Genomic DNA, 20410 nt, shown 5'->3' with positions numbered 1-20410 from the left:
TGGGAATGTTGGTATTAATTTTTTAATTTTTAATTAAATTTTTAATTTAATTTTTTAAAACGTGTATTTTATGTGATAGTCTTTCTTACTTTAACCAGTGTTTACTTTCATACCTCATTTTCAATGAGCTCTAGGCTCTATAATGTTTGACTCAGCCCCTGAACAGTAGAAGAAAATTCCCAAAGTTCAGCTAAGTAAGAATAACCTGTCCTCCCAAAGAACAAAGTTTTACATTATGGTGTATAAATGCGACACTGACATTCAAAGTTGGTGCTTTCTGGACCAAAGACATGGCCCTCCTAGAGCTGTAGCCAGGGAGGCTCCCAGGCTATGTGGAAGGTCATCACACTGGCCGCCCAGTCCGCTGCCCTGGCCTGTGCTGGCGTACGTGTGTTTGGCACTTGTGCCATGTGTTCAACACATTTATTACTTGAAAAGAAAATGGTGCTCCTTTTTGCTTTTTCCTGGCCAAAGGGTGTGTTACATAAACTTCAAGTTAAAATTCCATCTACATGCATATATTTACCCCATAAAGAGTGAACTCTGCTGTCTATACCTTCATTTTCCTGGTTACTGGCTTGAAAATAAACATTTGTCTCAGAGCAATTCAAGTTTAAGCAGAGAGTTGAGAGGCATTTAATTATCAAAAATAATTATTACCCAAAATAAGTCCTTTTCACTTGGAAGTATATTCCCTGGACAGTATCTCGACTCCAAATAGGTTAGCAAAAAATGTTTTATGCATCACCCTCTAATTAAGGTTCAGGAAGTGGTGCTCCCAGCAGACAAGGAAAATATTCCTTTATTTTGACATCGCACCATTGTTGAATTTATGGAGTTGGAGTAAGCACCAGAATAACTATTCACCACTTATTAGTATTCACTGCGGAAACTTGCCCTGAACTTCATGATTTTAAAATAACCTATTAAGTAAACTAGACATTCAAATGTGTTTTATTTTCAACTGAAAGATGCACAGATAATTTTTTCGGAGCTAGTAATTTGTGGTTTCTTTTGAAGTTTTGTTTCTTATTTACTTTTGGAAGGGTTTCCTAGAGTTTTTATAATTTAATTCTAATTGCCTAAGAATGACATCAAAATGTAATGAGAAGAATTTAATCCAAAAGTTATTTTTTTGATGGAAAATGGAAGAGCTCTGACAATAAACCAGTTGCATAGTAACGTTTTATATTTAAGTTTAACCATCTATCTTCTCTCTCCATTGGTAAAAATAAATCATGGGAAATTAGATCATTAAATCCTCTTATTCCTTATAGAATTTAGCTTACTTAGTAGTACAACTGCTCTATTCTACAGAAATTAGTCTAGAAACACATTTCAATTTCAGTGCCTTCAATTCCCATTCATTCTAGTCACTGATGTAGTTGTGGCTTCATCACCAAAAGGTTTCAATGTTTTGGACAACTTCATAAACATAAAACTCTATACCATCCACACAAAATTTACTTATACAAAGAAACAATTAATTCTGTTTACCAAGAAATGATTCGAACTTTTTGTTAACATTCTGTTTTTTAATAAGCCCCTTTCCTCAAGTGTGCCAGGTTAGTCTGGTAATTGAGGTATTTTCAATTTCATACCTACAAGAAGCCATCTTAATCATGGGATAATTTTTACTTATTTATTTTTTTCCGGTCAGTTCTCATGCAAACACTAAGTATGTTTATGGTCAGTGTTGACAAGAGCCTCCATGTGGGGTGTACTGACCTTGCAGCTATTCCTTCCAAGCCCATCTGATCTGCTTGAATCAAGGCTCACTGACGTGGCAGTGAAACTTCTTTAGTACATCCCCATGGGGAAGCAGTGACTCTTAGTAAAAATCATTCGTGATGCTACATCTGCTGGTAAAACTAACAAAATGATTATTCTTCAGTTTATAAAAAATAATTTTGTCTTATTGGAGGAGTCAGGATTTTTAGGGTTTGTCACCAACCTAAATGGTAAAAAGCTTGGTTCTTAAGGACAGTATAAAAACAGTAGCGTCTACTATTAGCCATTTTAGTTCAATCTCTACGATGGAACTCTTTTGGTTCCTTTTATCATCTTCACAGACAAGGGGTCATGCCCTTTCCTATGTGTACTGATCATCTCTTAGGATGATATTCTCCAAGCTTCATGGCTCTGATCACTGCTGGTCAGCATTACTAATGGGGATGTGGTCATCTGTTAGCTGCAAAGGTCAGTGGTATGGCCATTCGTTCACACTGAACTGGTCAAGAGAGAAGGTGGGAGGAAAAAGATGGTGACTGTGCTATGTTTTTTCGGCAGTGTCTCCGAGACCGTAGATAGATAGATAGATAGATCTGTATCTATCTATATATTTATATATATATATTATTCACTGAGGATCATTACACTCTTTTCACTGCCTTCTTCCCAGGAATCTGGAGAGAAGCTCTGGAAAGGCTATGTCAGAAAAGCCAATAATATTACTCAGGGCTCCACTCAGAATGTCTCACTCTTCCCTATTCAGGCTTAGTAGCATTAGCAAATGTTCTATGAACCTCTCCTCTCTTGAATCACTGCCTTTTCAATTCTAATCCTTTGTTCAGAAGAGTAAGGGACATCTGTGATTCCTCAGTCATGCAGGATACTTTTTAAGGAGCCAGTTGTCTGGGCCAATGCTTCTACTCACTATCTTTTCGAAGATGTTCACCAGATCCTCATGTAAATAAAGCCATTGACTGTGTTGCCAGCAGTTGGCTATTCCATGATGTGCCTAAATTCATAGAGCTGGCTGCACAATTCCCACCTTTATTTTTGGACTCATGTTATATTTTATCCTTGGAAGCCCTAGAAGATGTGTCTGTTAACACAATTTCTTTCCTGTCTTGTAAGGTCTAAGGTTGTGCACTATTTCTTACCGTTCATCTCTCTCTTACTAGAATATCAACAGACTTGTCTGAGTTCTTTGTGCTCACGTAACTTTTCCCTGTGCTATTGCTTTGATGAATACCAATTTCTTAACCTTTCTCTTTACACAAACACACTGTGTTTCTCCTTATCAATCTGGAAACCCTTTATCCTGGCTTTCAAAAACTTCCCCAAACTCCTGTCTCTGTCCTATTTTTCTTTATCTCCAGCTTCTCCCCATCATATCCACCTGCTTTAGCCTAGCTGCCCTCTCCTCTTTTAGAGCAATCAAAAGAGGAGTGCTCTCTCCACCTAATGCCAAGCCATTGCTTGTCCATTTCCCCATGTGGAATGCCTTTCTTCCCTCCCCTCTCCCTAGTCAGCCTTCAAGCTGCAACCCAACTCCTTCCTTCTTTCTTTAGGATATCTTTCTTGACTATTCCTGCTGATTCTGTCCCATCCCTGGTTCTCTAACTTATTTCCAGAATTTCTCATTTGCCACATTTATCACCAATAGTCCAATATGGTTCCTTATCTCCTCAAGGAGATTATGTGTGGTTTCTTTTGGAGAATAAGGGCCCAACTTTAGGCTTCCCATCCTTCCTTCACATTGACTTTAGCACAGGGCCCTCCCTTAGGAGGCACTAAATAGGCCTTTTTTGAACCATCTGGTGCTGGGCTATTCTGAATCACAAAAGGACCCTTGCCTGAAGTTGAACTGATCCTCAGAAAAGTTGGATGATTGATTATCTTAGGTCACACAGTTTTCTTTTCATCTGTCCCATTTTTCCTGCTATCATCAGCAATAAAAATGTAGACATTTACATTTGATGTACAGGTTTCCTTCCTGTTAAGCAATTCTCTACTCCTCTCATTATCCCTAATCTTCTAAAACCTCCTCTTTTGTAATGGTTCCCCATGAGAAAGCCTTGTTTTAGTGCAACCCATTCCTAGCCTGATTGTTTTGTGATATCTGGTATGTAGATCCCTTTTCTCCCTATACTGATGTGATAGTACAGGAGTTGGGAACAAATAGTTTAAGCTTTGCAGGCCGTTTGATATCTGCCTCAAACACTCAACTCTGCCATTGTCACACAAAATCAGCAATAGGCAATTGTAAGCAAACGAGATGGCTGTGTTCCAACAAGACTTTTTATGAACACTGAAATGTGAATTACATACCGTTGTCATGTGTGTTCATATTATTCTTTTGATTTTTTTTCCACAATCATTGAAAAGTATAAAAACTATTCCTAGTTGGTAGGCTTTACAAATACAGATAGGTGGGCCAGATTTGGCCTGATGACTCCTGATACAGTATACTAAAGTATAGCCAGGGTACTTTAATTAGAGGTAAAGTTGGCTTGAGCCTGGTTCTCTGGTCTATGGAATTTCAAATCTGTCTTTAAGGTTCCTGTCTTCTTGGTGACATATGACCTCGCCCACTTCTTGTTCCCTCTTCCTTATGTCTGGCATCTGTTCTACACCATGCTGACCCCCCATATGAAATAAAGCCCCTTTAATGAGCTCCTCAAAAAACTCCCCACCCACACAGGTCATCATGAAAAAAAAAAACAGACTTTACCAAAAGTTTCAGAGGAGTTTGTCACAGAAATCTAAGACATGTCAATGAAATAGGACATTATACTTCTTAAAAGGTCATTCTATCCCTTTACCCATCCCCCTTCCCTCCCCCAAAATACTATGTCTTCTTTTAAGAGGACTGGTTCAACTTTTTACAAGAGCAATATCATTTCTCCCCTTTTAAATTTTAGGCATCCATCCATCCATTCATTCATTCACGATGTATTTATTGAATGTTTACTACAGTAAACATTTCTCTAATGATGGAAATGTTCGATATTTGCACTATTCAATAGAGTAGCCACTAGTCACATGTGACTACCGAGTACTTGCAATGTGCCTAGTGAGACCAGGAACTGAATTTTAAAATGTATTTTATTGAATGAATGGCTAGTACTACCATCTTGGATAGCACAGATTTAATTATGTGCAGGCCACTTAGATACCCTAAGAGTTCTGTTCATACTCAGTTCCTAAAACTTAGCACAAAGTTGGGACTGGGCTTTCACTGCCAGTGTGCAGGATTTAATTAAAATGCTGTTTTACTTTGGCTGTCTTAAAATCACCAACGTTCAAAGCATTCATTCTTCACTAATCTCATGTAATTGAAGATATTCCCTGGCTTTCAAGGTTCTCCCCTATTTTCCACTTCAGTAGTATACAAATGCAAAAGTTCATTTCCCTCAAGGGCACATTCCTCACAAAAAGCACATCTTCAACCATGTGTCCAAATGCTATATTGATTCCAGCTGGATTTTTTTTTTTACCAAGTACATAGATTCAACAGCTGGTCTTTGTTTTTAATGCCTCTCCATTTAGGCTAAATATTTCAACTTAAATACTGTTTTAGCACGTTAACATAGGAATGATCCATACGAAAACTATCCTATGGAAATATTGATGGTTTGTGCACAAAAGGATTAATCTAGGTGGATTAGGAAGACTTCAAAATAGTGCTAGAGTATTTCTCAGAAATGTCGATGGATGCTTAATTTAATCACTATAGATAAACACAATCCCTTGGGTAATGAAGCCATACTTTGGCATTGTCACAAGGATATAATTAACCTGTGCATTATAGCAAAGCTGGAATCATTGTTACCATGCCACTTGGAACATTCTGCCAGAGATTATATTATTCAAATACATGTAGATCTTGAAAAAGCTTGGGTCTACAACCCCAAAGACTAAGCTAGTGTTGGAATCCACTGCAAAATTATGGCTCACTGCAAAATTATGGCCCCAAATTATGGCTCACTCTCACAAAAGATTGTACCTAAGAAGGCCATCATATTCAGGAGACCAGTTATGTTTAGCCTTCCCTACTTGTTTGAGTCACGTAGCAAGTGGTAGGGCTCAAGATACAAGATACTGATAACTGCTTTCCTGATTAAAGAATAGATTACACATAAAACACCCAGTTAATATCTTGTCATACAAGAAGCAACTGACAAATCTTATTTCCCCTTTCCCTGACTTTGCTCCCTGGCCTTTTAGACTTTAGTTCCTAGGGAGGTGCATATCTAAAGGGGCCATCTCCCAAGGATACTCTGACCAGATAACTCACATCTCTGGCATAGAGGTGCCCTGGAGGGATTATGAGATAGGTCAGAAGTGAGAAGTGGCTCTGACCAAATGGTCCCAAACAAGGCCACCAGCAGTAGGAAAGGGTATTCCTCTCTACTGTCAGTATTATAAACCCGGAACACAAAAAAATCCTTACAGGAAATGTTCCAGGTAACATGAGCTCAAATTAAAAACCAAGCTCAAACAAAGCCTTCAAGAGCAATGGATAGTGTGGTGGAAAGAATACTGCCCAGTAATCAGGAGAACGGGATTCTAGCTCTTACTCTTTATGGATCCAAGCTGAACACATTGACACTGAGTCTTAATTTTTTATCTATGAACAATGGGTATTAAACTAGGTGGTCTTAAGGTGGTATGATTCTTTGTCATTCTATAATATTTCACTACAAAAATGATTTTGGTAATATTAACCCTATTAACAAAGCAGCTGTAGCAATATCTTTAGCTGCATTTGAGGAAACAGTATCACTAGGGCCCCCTGACTCTCACTGTGGTCTGAGTCCACCATTAAATCAGGCCTGACTTATCCTTTCACACAGTAGACACTAGGGTCTATAAGAACTTTAGGGACCATGAAAATGTTGTAGTTTTAATTTCTTTTAAAATCAGAAAAAACAATGAATGTAATAATGATGAATATGTAATAATAAATGCAGCCTTGAGTACATTGTTTTTACACTGTTTAAGTACACTGTTTAACAATGTTTACATTTTTTTACTGATTCTGTCATAAAGTATAATTTAAAATTACTTTGTTTAAAGGAGGAAATGGTCCATAGTCATAAGGTAGTCCTATCCATTACAGACTCTGATGTATAAGAATTTATACCGCTTTTGATTAGATAAAACTTAGGAGAGTCTATAAAGGTCTTTATGCTCTATGTCCAGTAGTTAGCACTTGGTGGTGACGCTTGGAAATAAAGTTACATTTGAAAATTAAACTAGCAGATCAACACAGTGAATGAGACCAATAATTTACAAAAGTTACTTAAAATGCCAAAAGCTTTCAGGAAGAGCCAGTTAGGATGTTTGTGGGAGTAATTACAACCATTATCAACCATTTATGATGTACCAGGTGTTGTGGTAAGTGCATTATATGTATTAGTTCATTTATCCTCACAACAACCTTATAAGGTGAGTATTATTATAAACTCACTTTACAAAGGAATAAACAGGCTTACAGAGATTAAGTTTATTTGGTGAATGTCAGACATTTGATAAATGGTGGAAATGGAATTTGAACATGGAGTTTGATTTGGGAGAATGCAATAAGGCCCCAACAAAAAACCCTCACCCTGTGAAAGCACACTCAAGCCCCCACGGACTAGCAGAGCTCAGCACGGGGGGAGAGAGTCTGCATGGAGCACGGGGAAGTAGATCATACCAGGTGGGCTCCAAATGGATGAATCCTAAAGATGAAAAATAAAACGTGAAGGCTAATCAAAGAAAATGTTATTTATTTCATGACCAAGTATTAGATAACAACCTCTCAGAACACAAAGCAGTGGAACCCTTGTCCCTCTGCAGATCAGCGTGATCTGCAGGTAGGTAATTGTTTCAGGTAGGTAATTGTCAATGGGCCTTGCATGAGAGAATCCTGAATTGTTTTAAAAAATTAGCAACAGATTTACAAGGGTGTAGTAATACAACTGGAGAACATTTGCCTTCTTAAAAATTTTAAGTTTGCAATGGTTACAGATCAAAAGAATGAAACTAATTGAAAATAGTTATAAGAAATATAAAGAAATGACCATTCCAGCAGATGGATGGGAATCATCAAAGAGAGGCCCAGCAGAGGAGGAGACAGCAGGACAGAGGGAGAGAAGACCAAAACCAAAAGCTTCCCTTGCTACACTGCGAAGTGTTCTAGGGATTCCTAGTGAGATAACATTAGAAGTTATTATAAATATCATAGCACATAGTGTTCATAGTTTGTAGTAAAGAACGATGCCCAAGCTAATTTAGAGTAATTTGCTTACAGTCCTTATTCCATATGGTCTTCATTAAGTTATTCTCAATTCTTTTGTGATCTTTTTGAAGTGTTGGATAAATGACCTTCTCTAATGCTCTTAGAGCATTAATGTCTGGATCAGATGGACCTCACTCAGTTGGCATATTAACCATGTCTTCTATTTTCTGACTGTTTGACATCTTGGGAACCTTGCTTTCCCCAGAGCAAGTACCCTTCTCAGGATTAGCTAATTCCTAGAGACAGCAAACAACTCACCTGTAAGCATACCCTTCATAAACAAACCAGCTAATCTAGTGTATATACGCCTCAACCATATCCTTTAGTGGACTCTCACACTGTGGGCCACTGTCTGTCTGCCCTAATCACCCCAGGATCAGATAACAGATAACCAGGGACACCCACTATGCCCCAGACCCTGCTGATATTATTTAAAACTTCTCAAACCCAAACCTACTTACCCTGCCTCTCCAGTTCCTTCCCATGGAAACCATAATAAAGGCTAGTGCCCACATTTTCCCCTTGATCCCTTCACCTTTTGACCAAACCTGGTTCCTCCTTATGTGGCCCCTTATGGCATGGTATGCCCCCTCCTTTGGGGAACTGTAAATATAACGAACTATTTTTCCTATGGCAGTTGTCTCCTGATCTTCTGGCTTTGCCATACCTGAATAACAACAAAATCTGTATTTTAAAGTGATTTGTAATTGTCCTTAAGATAGTGGTAACCTGGGTGGGAAGGCCAAGTTAGAAGCTCTCTTCACTGAATACCACCTTAGCCAGCTTTCTTCTTATCTGTGTTGGGATACACATTACCAAGGACCTTAGTGCTGTTTTCCACATGGGCCATAGAAGAAAAATGTTGATATTCTGGCCACTAGATAAAGAGTTTCTGGGATAGGGTAAAGTGGATGAAATATAGTTGTATCCAAGACTCTTTGATAGCCACAAGGGAAAGCAAAGAAGGAGAGGGCCATGATTTGGGTATGACCCTTTCAGTGCTACTCAATGAGAGAATACAGAATTCACACCCTCAGGGAGAAGGGAGGGTGTGAATGCACTTGGTAAATTGAAGTCAGGAGCATTAGCTGGCACACAATAAGGGAAAAAATATTTAAATATGAGGAATATGAATCATCTCATGGGCCATATGGAGATTTAGAGAGCGGGACAGGAATAAATTATATCTCAGTATGATGTGTTTCAGTTCACATAGTTTAGGAGACAAGGGGCCCCAGGCTGGATTGGAATATACCACTAGTCCTCCCCTCTCTATGTCATAAAACCAGAGATCCCTTTTCCCTTCCAGACCCCACTGCCCCTCAAGGGTCAGTAGATCCAGAGAACAGTTGACTCACTCCTCTGAAAGCTAAGAGAAACCTGGGGAAGGAGTCAAACCCTTCTCCATGAAATGGGATGGAGACAAAATAACAAGGTAGAGAAGACTCTTCACCATTTCTGTAGGGACCAATAGTGCCACCGTTTCCTCATCTGCCAAATATGGATAACAGTAATGCTCACTTCTGAGAGTTATTGTTCGTTGAGGGATATCTGCAGAGCCCAGGGCCCAGACCGGGTCCACATAGCTGCTCATTAAGAGTTAGCGAATGCAGACAGGGGCGCACAGGGAATCCCGAGGCCTCCCTCCCACTCACAGCAGGGAGTGGTCCCCACGGTTGAGGCCGCCGATCCTGCCACTCACTTGGCTCTGGCCTGGAACAATCTGATAGGGCAGCCCTGGCCTCTGGCCCTGCTCTAGGGCCCTACCTGGCGGTGAGGGAGGAGGTGGTTGAGGCAGCCTGGGTCCATCACGGAGTCAGAGGCCCTGAGCCTGCGCTGGATCTTGCACCTTTCCAATATGCATGTGCGTGCTTGGAAGCCGAGGGGGCCTAGTGAGCCCATTTGCAGACTTAGATGACTTCCCTCCAGGGAGAAAGGAAAGGGCAAGACATTGTCAAATCAGACCTGGCGCGGTGAATCGAGATGTTAGAATTCGCGCGGAAGCAGGGCCAAATACAATGGATTGAAGTTCAGTATCAACCTTAACCACAGAGAGAAGAAACCAGAACTGTCAGAACAAGTGTCCGATGGCCCTGTGGAGTCAGTCACCCCGGAGAGTAGTCAGCTGGTGCGGAGGGAGGGGCAGCAGTTTCTCCGACAGTACCTGGAAGAGATTGGCTACACGGACGCCATCATGGACTCGCAGTCCAGGCGCATGCATTCCCTACTGGGCCATTCTTTGGAGCTCAGCGGGGCCAGAGAGCCCAGGGAAGAGGTCTGCAGGACCACCTCGGTCCCTGGGGGGATCAGCAATAGTGAGTTGCTGCTGGTGAAACAAGTGAACAGACCAAGAATAATGTGGCAGGCAAAGATGGCAAAGAGCTCTTGGGGGGACTGGGTGCTGGAGCAGATCCCCTTCCTGGGGAACTGTGAGGATGGGAGAGCCATGAAGACCACCAGCCGGATGGTGTGCTGCCCAAGAAATAATGCAGGAAGCTGCCCGCCAAACCTGATGCCTGCCGTGGAGGACAGAGTGGAAGAGGAAAAATGACTCTGAGGATGCCATTGTTGGGTTCTATTTTCTGGGCTTGGGAAAGGATGGGGATTCCTCTCCAGATCCTCGAAGATGCTCTGGAGAGGGACCCACTCTGAGCTGCAAAGCCAGGGGGTCAAACTCCAGAGAATTTTGGTCAACCTTCGGAGTGTGGTGAGCAGATGCCTTCATCTGGAAGATTCCAGACCTCAACACAGACCCCTAACATGGTTATGATCTGAGTGTGCTGACCCATGTCCTGCCTGGAGGGCCATGCAGAGGCTGTGCGGGGCCCAACCTTTAGTCCCCCCTCCTAGTGCGTTCCCTACTATTCTGTCAATTTCACCCATGGACATCCAGGACTCCGGCAGCAGCAACTCGACCCGCCTCTGTACTTTCCCCACAACCAGCGATCATGGGATCACCACAAACAGCGATCACAGGATCCGCATCTCAGTGGTCTTAGCAAGCACTGAACCTGCCCACATGGTGCCCTTCTTCTGTTCTGATGGCACCACTTTTATGACCTTGACACTGGCAGTGTCCTCCTCACCCTGGAGTCCAAGGGTGAGGACTGGTGGCAGCAGCACCACCAGATCAACCAGGTGGTGAGTCGCTCAAACCAGCGACCATGATGACAGAGGCATCCACCTCCTGGACCAGTATGCACACTGACACTCTGGCCAAGGTCTTATAATACCCACCTGGCTCAGTCCTGACTGCCACACTGGCTGGGGAGTGGGCTAGGCAGGTGGGACCAAGAGGACTCCCAACCTCAGTCTGGAGGCTGAGAGGCCTGGCCTCTTCCTGCCTTCCTCAGAGTCTGGTGGTGCTTTCCCCAAGAGACTCTCCACTGTGACCCACCCTTCCCTAAGCATCCAGCCTGGAGAGCAGCCTCCTTCAGGGATCACCCTCCAGGATGGCGTCTGGGAGTTTCCTCTCTGTGCCCTGAGGCCCAACCCTGATATCTGAGCTGCCTTCTTGGGCATAGCACGACCAGGGCAGGGTATCCTTGGGGATCAGCTTTCCCAAGATGCCAGAAGGTTCCAGGTACTCTCATTGAATCCCCAAAGCATCTTTTCCATCTTCCCATACCTGAGTGGGTGCTGTGCTGGGAGGAGACCAGGTGTTCCTGCTCTGGTTTCCGCCCCCCAGTCGCCAGATGCCATGGAGCCAGTTGGACCCTGGACGTCCTCAGTGGGAATACCAGTCCTGGCACACACCAGAAACTTTCTCAAGCCTATACTCCTACCTCCAGTTCCCTAAACACAGCTATCCAGAAACTACTCAATGTCTCCAAGGCCAGTAACTTCCTCGGGAGCCGATAATGGCCTCAAGGGAGATGCTCATCCTTACTTCCTCTACCCCTAGAAAGAGAGCTTTCTCTTGCCTTTCCTTGGGGCATGGAGAGTAGAGAGGGTTACCCCATAACTCCCTGTATATTGGTATAAATAAATGGCATTTTAATGGAGCCCCGCCCCCACCCATGTTCTCACTGTGTGATAGTCTGTCTTCTCCTCTCCTGGCCCTCTACTCTCTTCTTCCATTTATTTCATTTCCTTTTTGGGGTTCTACCCTGAACTCTTGGTCTCTCTTCCAGGTTTATAAGCTTCATCCCTTCTGCCCTGGACTTGGATGTGAAATTTGTCTCCGTAAGCCCTTTGGAATAAGAAAGAAAAAAGCTAGCTATTGCTATCATCTACATGGCTATTATCTATTATCTTCATTTCACAGATGAGGGAACTGAGGCTGCAACCAGAGGTTACTGGTAGTAAATGCCAGGCTGAGCTCAAACCCAAATCCACACACCCAACACTATGCTGCTTCTTATACAGCAAAAGGCATTCTTTTTTGTGGGACTGCAGTGAGACCTGTGTGATTTACCCTTCTTTCTCCCCCCTTCCTTTGTTCTAACTCCAAGCTTGTCAGGCAGGCTTCTGATGCCTTCCTGGGATCCTGGTGTCAGAGGGGCTGCTCCGAGTAACAGAAATTAATCCCAAGATTAATGAATTGACATTGTGCTAATACAAAAGAAGTTTTTGCTTTGCTTTTTGGCTTGTGTATCACTCTATTCTGAGAACTCTGGGAGCACTGGCAAAATTCAGTTTTGACTCTGGAAAGCTGGTACACAGACCTTAGCTGTGGTGAGCATGACAAGGAATCACCACGTTGTGCATTTGCCCTTTGGCCTGGTCAGTCTTTTTACCTCATCCCTCTCCGCCTGTCTCATGCACCATGAAATTTTCCTGACAAGGCCCCAGTTTATTTTTCCATCTATGTCATTCTATGACCTTAATATAGGTCAGTAATTGCTGTTCTTATTGATGCTGACGTAAGTTCCCATCTCCACAGCTGTTTTTACTCCAGTGACATTATAAATGTGGTCATGATCCCTGATTTTTCACAATTTAGAATTCCTTGAGAACACTCTCAGGAAACCAAGGATGCACTTCTGAGTAAGGGGAGTGGAAGTAAAGAGAGACCTCTATGATAATCCTCCAGCTGCTAGAGAGGAAATACTGGTATTGAATCAATGAGATTTATTTGCTTTATTCCACATTTGTGAGAATATTGGGAATTACTGTCTATGGTTGGTGGCATCAGATGACTGGTTTTCTGGTACACTTAAGTTCAAGCCTCTGCTGGGAGGTGTTGGTAAAAGGAATACAGGAGGCCTCACCCAGGGCAGAAGCTTCTCTCTCAGATCATCCTGATATCTGGAACAAGATTTGGCCTTCCCCTGAGGCTCAGAGAAGCATAAATGTTTAGATATACCTGGGCTTAGTACCATTTTTCAGAGAAGGTTTCCTATCTTTTTTTTTTTTTTTTTGGAGGAGCAAGGCAGTCTTTGCCAGTGTTCCAGACAATAGTAGACACTACATAAACATAAATTTGCTTATGTGGAGACAAACAAAACCCCTCTGTGGGTAAATGGGGAGAAATGTTCATCCAATCTATTATAAAAGACGGTAAAAGTAGTTGTGCCACAATGTAAATGAATTTAAAATTCAATCTTTTTGCAGACAAATGGGGAAGTTATTTTTACTTTATAAAGTTGATTCTTCACAGGAAGATTCCTTTAAAGGCTGGATATTGATTAATCTGGAATAACAGAGAAAAAAATATACATAAGCACAACTTCAAACACATCTTTTTCCTTCTGCCCTGTGTCCATCCACAGGGCATGTTCCTCATTCCTAAATCTTCTATGCTAGTTCATGCCCCTGTGTCTTTGCACAGGCTGATCCCTTCACCTGGACAATTCTCTCACACACTCTACCTGTTAGAATTCTACTCAGATACTCCACAATTTATGCTTTATATAGTTAGTCTTTCTAGCACATGGCCCTTGGGATATACTTCTCAGTTGAAAAGAGTGTAAGTAGAAGCTTTAAAATGTTTATTGAATTGAATTAAACAAATGTAATGTAATGTAAAATGAAGCATTTGTTCCAAATGCCAAATAATTGAGAAAATATAGTCAAGACAGAGGCTGCCTTGTCATTATTAAGCTTAGAATAACATTTCAAAGAATTATTTAAAATAGCATAAGCTACCCGAAATGCATCATACTCACATCTGCTAACGTTCCCTCCTTCCAGTTCTCATGTCCAACTTGTGAAGTGATTATGTTAACCTGCTTGCAGCTAGCTGCTCTGAAAACCTACAAATGCAGAGTCCCACAAAAGGCCCGTTTCCTTTAGGTAGATATTTTAGCCTGTGAGCTTCTGGACCCATGTCTCTTTCTGGAGTTATGTCAGAATCAAACGGAAAAGACTTCATAAGTAACTGACACCTAGTATTAATATCTTAATTACCTGCTGAGAGGTATAATTCAGTTTTAATGGACATCTTTTAATGGATTTTAACGGAAATCTCTAAAAGAGGTTTCTAAAATAGCCTGAAAGAATACCAGATTACCGGAGGGAATAAGTAAATTGCTGATTTGGAACATACAGTGTAAATAAATAAAACACCCCTAACTCTTACCCTCTGCTGACATAGATACTAATGGTCAGAAATTTGAAGAAATCATTTCCTAAACAACATTCCTATGGCCCAAAATATGCTCAATGCCTCCCAAAGTAAATATCTTTGTGATAACATAATAATAATGGAATCCAGTGTAATATAGAATTCTCTAACTCTGTTGGGAAATGGGTTTCATGCAAGAACCAGACGTTGTTCCTCATTATCATCTCCAGCTACGTCAAATTGATAATGGCAAAGGGCACTTTTAACGGAGCAGGGTTACCCGAGCACAGATGTGACCTGTTCCCTTTGCATTCTTTACATATCTCAGCAAGATCTTTATTCACATTTGCTGAATGGAGAAGGGAAGGAGACCAGCACCGTCAGCTACGACAGCTATGTGATGAGGGTTCGATCTCTGCAGTGGTACCTCCCCCTCCCGCTCCTAAATTTCTCTTCTAATCTTGCATGATGTACTTGGCTCAGGTGTGACACGAGTGCCTTTACATTTTCCTCTCCTTGAATATCTGCTTGTATTTTTCCTGCCTTGCCTGCTTACCAAACTAGCAGAGACATGATCTTCTTTAGTCTGGCTTTGACGATGTAATGAAATGCCTGGCGTCCATTGCTCCTTTCAAGCTTCCCCGTTCCTTGCATCAGGGCTCTCTGAAACAGCCATGCTGTCGTTTATGGCTTGGCTGTCTTTCTGGTGCTGCCCTTATTCTAAGTATTTTCTGTTGCACTTGGCTGAAATTGTATATATGCAGTAAAATCACTGAACCGAGGAAGATCTGCCTGCCTGTTTCTCCCGCAAGGCAAACAGCATCCGGAGGAGCAGCTCATCATGGATCCAGTGATATTTCAATCACACTGTGACCGAGCAGGAGGGTTTAATCAACTCCTCCACATGCGTAATTCACAATGGATCCCTTTTGTTTCACTTATCATCAGAATGAATACACACAAGAAGCTCATTTAGCCCCCACCATTTGTCATCAGCTGCCCTATTAAACATTGATTTTATTTTCCCAGGTCAGAAATAATGAAATCAATATCGAACATGGCAGGTTTGTATTTACTCATACTTTTCATTCAGATTCCCTGAATAATTTTAAAACATTTTACATCATGTAAATGTTTATAGATTTAAATGTCAGTAAAGGTTAAGAGGTAATTGCATATGAAACTGACTGCATTAAATTTTAAAGTGAGAGTGGCTTTTATTAAACACATATGGAGATATTGCATTATTTTATTGTTATGAGCCACTAACTCACTCATTAGTTAATTTGTTCATTATTCATTTGACATATGTTAATGCAGCATTAGTATTTTTTGGAGTGCTTGAAAGTAAAAAGTTAAGCATTGACATATAAAAGTGTTTTCAAACTATTAAACTTCATAGAAATGTTGTATCTGGAAGTCCTTTTTGTGTTTCAAATATTCACTCATTCACAAAATGTTAGGCACTTACTGTGTACTGTGTACTGCCCAAGACCTGTGGTAAGAAGCGTAAATTCACAGACAGGTAAGAATCAATCCCCCTCCCCCCACAGCCTCTGCAGGAGCTCAGAATTTGGTGGGAAAGAAGCTGGCACAGAAAAGGTCAGACTTTGGTAAAGAAATCATAGATGAGGTTCTCTGTGGTAGACTTATAGGTGGTCTCCTGTTCCATGGGCTCTACAGAGGGATAGAAGAAGCAGAAAGCAGAGAGAAGAGAAAGATCAGCTCTGAAATGGCCTGAGGTATTTAGGAATGTTGAAAAATTATAGTGCCTGGAAAAAAGTAATAAGAAAAGTAACTAGAGAAATGGAAAGAGGAACCAAGATGTGAGGGTCTATTTGTGGTGCCTTGACTTCACCCTTTAGTCATGGATCTAGTTGCCATTCAATAGCTTTGTAATCTTGTGTAAGGCCCTTGGTTTTTCTGAGATCTATTTTCCTTATCTATCAAATGGGGGTAATGATACCATAGTCCCAAACAATCTCATACGAATGTGATGAGAATCGGGTTAAATAATGTACATGAATCATTTTTAAGACAGTAGAACATGACACACAAAAGCAATATTGTGATTATGATTTAAAAGCTGAGGTAAACTTGATTTTCTTCGAAACAAGTCATCAGAAACAATCTTCTTTCCTGAAGTACCAGATAGTAATAGCTACTTTATAAGCATATAGTAGAAATGTATTTAAACATCAATTCCTTGACTGAGAATCAACCCAAAAGTCTCTAAGTGAATTGACTGAAAGTAAGTAGAAAATAAATAGTTCATAGCCTCTGGTGTGAGTGGTGCTCCTAGAGTTATGCTCTGTGTTACCTGCACAACCATACACGAGGATCTTTGCCAACAAAAAGCTTTGATAAGCGAGTGAAGAGAGAATAGTGAAAAAATCACTATTTGAAAAGATTTGAGCTAGCATTTCCCAGAGAGGAAAGACATAATTCACTGACCAAAGAGCACACTAAGAGTACTGAGCATGATAAAGACAAATATACACTTCCAGCTTTACCACTAATTGATTGTAGACACTGACCATGGTACTTCAACTCTCAGTGCTCTGGTTTCCTTATATATAACATGAAATTATTTATTAGAGAAAGAGAGATCATGCATAAGCAGAGAGGAAGGAGAGAGGAAGAGGGAGAAGCAGACTCCCCGCTGACCAGGGAGCCAGAGTGAGACTTGATCCCAGGATCTTGGGATCATGACCTGAGCCAAAGGCAGATGCTGAACCAACTGAGCCACCAGGTGCCCCCAGAACATGAAATATTTACGCTACTTTCTTCATAAGTTTATTATGAAGTTCAAGTGAGTTCATATCTGTGTTTAGCACACTGGTACAGAGCAGGCACTCAAAAAGTGTTAGCTATTATTACAAAGGAATGACAACTAGATTGCCAGCCTTACCAAAAAGAAAAGAGAGTGGACTCAAAATCACAAATGAGAGAGAAGAGATCACAACCAACACAACAGAAATATAAACAATCATAAGATAATATTCAAAAAATTATAAGTCAACAAAATGGGCAATCTGGGAGAAGTGGATAAATTCCTAGGAACATAGAAACTACCAAAACTGAAATGGGAAGAAATTAAAAATTTGAACAGACCCATAACCAGCAAAGAAATCGAGTTAGTAATCAAAAATCTCCCAACAAACCAAAATCCAGAGCCAATTGACTTCCCAGGGGAATTCTGCCAGACATTTGAAGAAAAGTTAATACTTATTCTTCTTAAACTGTTCCAAAAAAAAAAAAAAGAAAGAAATGGAAGGAAAACTTCCAAACTCATTCCATGAGGCCAGGATTACCTTGATTCCAAAACCAGATAAAGACCTCCACTAAAAAGAATTACAGGCCAATATCCTTGATGAACATAGATGCAAAAATTCTCAACAAGATTCTAGCAAATGGAATCCAACAGCACATTAAAGGAATTATTCGCCACAATCAAGTGGGGTTTATTCCTGCACTGCAGGGGTGGTTCAATATTTGCAAATCAATGTGACACATTGCATGAATAAAAGAAGGACAAGAGACATATGATCCTCTCAATAGATCCAGAAAAAGCATTTGACAAAATACAGCATCCATTCTTGATAAAAACCCTCAAAAAAGTAGGGATAGAGGTAACATACCTCAACATCATAAAGACCATTTACAAAAGACCCACAGCTAATATCATCCTCAATAGGGAAAAACTGAGTTTTCCTCTGGAGTCAGGAGCAAGACATGGATGTCTACTCTCACCATTACTATTCAACATAAGACTAGAATTCCTGGCCTCAGCAATCAGACAACAGAAAGAAATAAAAGGCATCCAAATTGGCAGGGAAGAAGTCAAACGCTCACTATTTGTAGATGACATGATACTCTATGTAGAAAATCTGAATGGACTCTACCAAAAAATTGTTAAAACTAATACATGAGTTGAACAAAGTCACATGATAGAAAATCAAGGTACAGAAATCTGTTGCATTTCTGTACAGAAATAATGAAGCAGCAGAAAAAGAAATCAAGAAATCAATCCCATTTGCAATTGCACCAAAGCAATAAGATACCTAGGAATAAACCTAACCAGAGAGATAAAAGTTCTGTACTCTGAAAACTATAGAACACTTATGAAAGAAATTGAAGAGAACACAAAGAAATAGAAAAATGTCCTATGCTCATGGGTTGGAAGAACAAAGATTGTTAAGATGTCTATATTACCCCAAGCAATCTCCACATTTAATGCAGTCCCTATCAAAATACCACCAGAATTTTTCACATTTTCACAGAGCTAGAACAAACAATCCTAAAATGTGCAAAGAACCATAAAAGACCCAAATAGCCAAAACAATCCTGAAAAAGAACAGCAAAGTTGGTTCTGGACTTCAAGCTGTATTATAAAGCTGTAATCATCAAGACAGTATGGCAGTGGCACAAAAACAGACACATAGATATGTGGAACAAAATAGAAAACCCAGAAATAGACCAACAACTATATGGTCAACAAATCTTCAACAAAGCAGTAAAGAATATCGAATGGAAATAAGACAGTCTCTTCAATGAATTGTGTTAGGAAAACTGGACAGCAACATGCGGAAGAATGAAACTGGACCACTTTCTTACACCATACACACAAATAAATTTAAAATGGTTGAAAGACCTAAATGTGAGACATGAAACCATCAAAATCATAGAGGAGAACAAAGGCAGCAACCTTTTGGCCTCAACTGCAGCAACTTCTTTATAGACACATCTCTGGAGGCAAGTGAAACAGAAGCAAAAATGAGCCACTGAGACTTCAAGATAAAAAGCTTCTGCACAGTGAAGGAAACTATCAACAAAACTAAAAGACAACCTATAGAATGGGAGAAGATATTTGCAAATGATATATCTGATAGAGGGTTAGTATCCAAAATCTAGAAAGAAAAACTCAACACTCAAAAACCAAATAATCTAGTTAAGAAAAGGGCAGAAGACATGAATAGATATTTCTCCAAAGAAGACATCCAGATAGCTAACAGAAACATGAAAAGATGCTCAATGTCACTCATCATCAGGGAAATACAAATCAAAACCTTGGTGAAAACCCCCTCATACCTATCAGAATGGCTAAAATTAACAACACAGGGAAAAAAACAGATGTTGGCGAGAATGCAGAGAAAAGGAAATCCTCATGTACTGTTGGTGGGATGCAACCTGGTGCAGTCACCCTGGAAAACAGTATGTAGTTTTCTCAAAAAGAACTACTTTATGACCCAGCAATTGCACTACTAAGTATTTAACCTAAGGATATGAAAATACAGATTCAAAAGGATAAATGTACCCTGATGTTTATAGTAGCCTTACCAACAATACCCAAACTATGGAAGAAGGCCAAATGTCCATCAAGTGATGAATGGATAAAGAAGTGGTGTTTATATATATATATATATATGATGGAATATTACTCAGCCATCCAAAATAATGAAATCTTGCCATTTGCAATGACCTGGATAGAGCTAGAGTGTATTACACCAAGTGAAATTTTAAAAAAGACAAATACCATATGATTTTAGTCAGGTGTGGAATTTAACAGATATACATAAGACAAATAAATAAAGAAAAGCAGAGGGAAACAAACCATGAGATTCTTAACTATAGAGAACAAACTGAGGCTTGATGGAGGGAGATAGGTAGGGCGTAGGCCAGATGGGTGATGAGTGTTAAGGAAGGTACTAGTGATGAGCATTAGGTGTTGCATGTAAGTGATAGATCATTGAATTTTACTCCTGAAGCCAATATTACACTATATGTTAAATAACTAGAATTTAGGGGCACCTGGGTGGCTCAGTGGGTTAAAGCCTCTGCCTTCAGCTCAGGTCATGATCCCAGGGTTTTGGGATTGAGCCCCACAT

The 20410-nt window shown here is 40.5% G+C and overlaps 1 pseudogene; it reads left to right on the top strand.

Annotated features, from left to right (window-relative positions):
* Window positions 1-7111: 7111 nt before the first annotated feature.
* LOC123942130 lies at window positions 7112-10725 on the top strand (annotated as a pseudogene).
* Window positions 10726-20410: the final 9685 nt, after the last annotated feature.

The sequence above is a fragment of the Meles meles genome, chromosome 5 (assembly GCF_922984935.1).
Source record: "Meles meles chromosome 5, mMelMel3.1 paternal haplotype, whole genome shotgun sequence".
NCBI lineage: Eukaryota > Metazoa > Chordata > Mammalia > Carnivora > Mustelidae > Meles > Meles meles.
The sequence above is the reverse complement of the archived record's forward strand: the minus strand, read 5'-3'. Positions and strand labels throughout refer to the sequence as shown.